Source organism: Scylla paramamosain, chromosome 9 (assembly GCF_035594125.1).
Source record: "Scylla paramamosain isolate STU-SP2022 chromosome 9, ASM3559412v1, whole genome shotgun sequence".
Classification (NCBI taxonomy): Eukaryota; Metazoa; Arthropoda; class Malacostraca; order Decapoda; family Portunidae; genus Scylla; species Scylla paramamosain.
Genome location: NC_087159.1, coordinates 27,115,001 through 27,117,500, shown reverse-complemented (window position 1 = coordinate 27,117,500; position 2,500 = coordinate 27,115,001). Strand labels below are relative to the sequence as shown.

At 44.7% G+C, this 2,500-nt stretch overlaps 1 long non-coding RNA gene and 1 other non-coding gene across 2 annotated transcripts in view; both read left to right on the top strand.

The window, feature by feature from the left end:
* Positions 1-2,500, top strand: part of LOC135103809 (uncharacterized) — a 136,749-nt gene that overhangs the window by 73,744 nt on the left and 60,505 nt on the right. The gene's annotated exons all lie outside the window — the stretch shown is intronic.
* Positions 601-673, top strand: Trnar-ccu (transfer RNA arginine (anticodon CCU)). Its single transcript has one exon. It is a non-coding gene; the product is annotated as a tRNA-Arg (tRNA).

The following is a 2,500-nucleotide window of genomic DNA, read 5'->3' as shown; positions in this document are numbered from 1 at the left end:
TCTCTCTCTCTCTCTCTCTCCATTTTCCTTCCTCTACCTCCTTTGCCTTCACCTCCATTTCTCCCCTCATCCCCTCCCTGGCCTTCCCTCCCCTTCGCTCACATCTTTCCTTCTCTTCTTTCCCTTCCCCTCGCCTCTTTCCTCAACTCGTGACATGTCGGAAGTTTGAGAGAAGGAATATAAAGGAACACAAAGGAGGGAACAGACAGCAACAGCCATACTAGTCCTAACGAGGCTGTCTGTGATTATACCTCCACTACAGATTTTTTGAGTAAGAGGCAGAAGAACAGCAAGGGTCAGGGAAGGAACGCCATGCACCACCGAGGGAGTAACAGTCATGGAGTGTGACAGGAATGGTTGAGATAGAGACGTGTTACTTTATCTAATGCTATATAAAATAAAATAGATTGTGCAGAAGCGACGTACGTTATAAGAGGGTTTGATGGGAGGTGCTTGGCGAACCTCTGCTGAAAAGTTTCTGTTGTGTTGTTATTCACTACCTGTGTTGGGAGGGAGAGTTCCAGATATTAACGATTATATTAAAGAAAAGCGTTTAGCCTCGTCGGATCTGAATCGCTTACCTGTGACCTTATAACTACCGCCCCTGTGGCCTAATGGATAAGGCATTGGCCTCCTAAGCCAGGGATTGGGGGTTCGAGTCCCCCCAGGGGTTACACTGTTTTAGAAGAAAAAGTCTTGTACATGAATGGAATAGACTCAGCAATCAAGTAGTTAGTGTTGAGTCAATAGGGAGCTTTTTAAAAAGGATTAGACAAATTCATGGGTGGGGATGGTAGGCGGAGACAGGTAAACATGTTCATCAAGGGACTGCCACGTGTAGGCCTGACAGCTTCTTGCAGCTTCCCTTGTTTTCATACCATACCATATTTTCTTCATTATTACGAGTGGTGTTAGTTAGTTAGTTAGTTAGTTAGTTAGTTAGTTAGTTAGTTAGTTCGATGAATCAAATCTTCGAAATATTTGGAAGACCTCTATCAAATCCCCGCGCAGCCCACGCTTCTCTAAACTGAGCAAGTTAAGCTTCCTCAAACGCTCCTCGTAAGACCTGGGTTGCAGTCGTGGGATCATCTTGGTAACTTTTCTTTGTACTCTCTCCAGCTTGTCTAGGAGGAAGAAGAGGAGGAGGAGGAGGAGGAGGAGGAGGAGGAGGAGGAGGAGGAGGAGGAAGAAGCTGAGGAGATTAAGGGAGGGAAGGAAGGAGAGTGGCGGTACTGGAATAAGGTTAGGCGGAGGAAAAGGAGTGAAGGAGTGAGATGAGTAGGAGGAGGAGGAGTTGGAGGAGGAGGAGCAGAAGAAGAAGAAGGAGGAAGAGGAGATTAAGGGAGGTGAGGCAGGGCGTTGGAACAGGAATAAGGTAAGGAAAGACTAAGTAAATTTAAGTTAAGTTAGAATAGGCAACTAAAACCTAACCTAATATATCTCAACTTTTATCCTAATCTTCCCTAACCTCTCCCAGTCCGTCCTTAACATATTTAGGTTAGGACAGGTTAGTTTACGTCAAGATTAAGCAAGGTAAGGTTAGTTAAGTTGAGATTTTGTGGGATTAGGTAGATAGCTTGCTGTTTGGTCAGATTAGGTTAGGTTTATTAGGTTAGGTTAGATAAGTTGCTTAGAACTTATACTGGTGTGAAAGTAGCAGAGGTAATGTTAGGTTAGGTTAGGTAACGAAAGGTGAAGTGTGTGAAGCTGGAGCAAGATAAAACAAGGTAATGTTAAACTAGGTCAAGTTAATGTTAGGTTAGGATAGATCTCGTAAGGTATTCTATGGTTAAGATAAGTCATGGTAGGTGAGGTGACACAGAGGAGCGTGGCAGTAACAGAGGCAGGTGTGGCTTGCATCTTAACTCATGTGTATTAACCCCTTCACTGCTATTTGACGCATCCTTCCTTAAGTTAGGTTAGGTGATACAAAAAGATGTCAAAATAACAAAGGCAGATGTGGTTTGTATCTCTTAGTAGTGAATATTAGCATGTATCTCTTGGCGGTCTCTTGGGTAGGTTAGGTTAGGTTAGATTAGACTAAGGTTAAGTTAGGTAATACGAAAGAGTGGCAGAACATCAGGAGCAGATGTGGTTTGTATCTCTCAGTGGTGTATCTTAGCTTGTATCTCTCAGCGGTCTCTTGGGTAGGTTATACGTGATACAAAGGACTAGGCAGTAACAGAGGCAGGTGTGGCTTACATCCCTGAGTGGGCGGCGGGCGAGCACTCAGTCCTACACGCGCCAGTCGCAGCCACCTCACGGATGGAATTTGAAGGTCGAAAGTTTTGATTAGATTGCCCTGGACTGACGCAGCAGCAACAGCAGGAGCACTAGGAAGAGGAGGAGAATAGGAACAGGAGTATGAGAGTAGGATGAGATAAGAGGAGAAGGAGCATGAAGAGGAAGAGGATAAGGGAGTTTAGGAGGAGAGGTGGTAGGCAGCAAATTGTTTATGGGAAGGAAGGAAGATTGAAAAGAAAGGGATGTGTGTGATGAA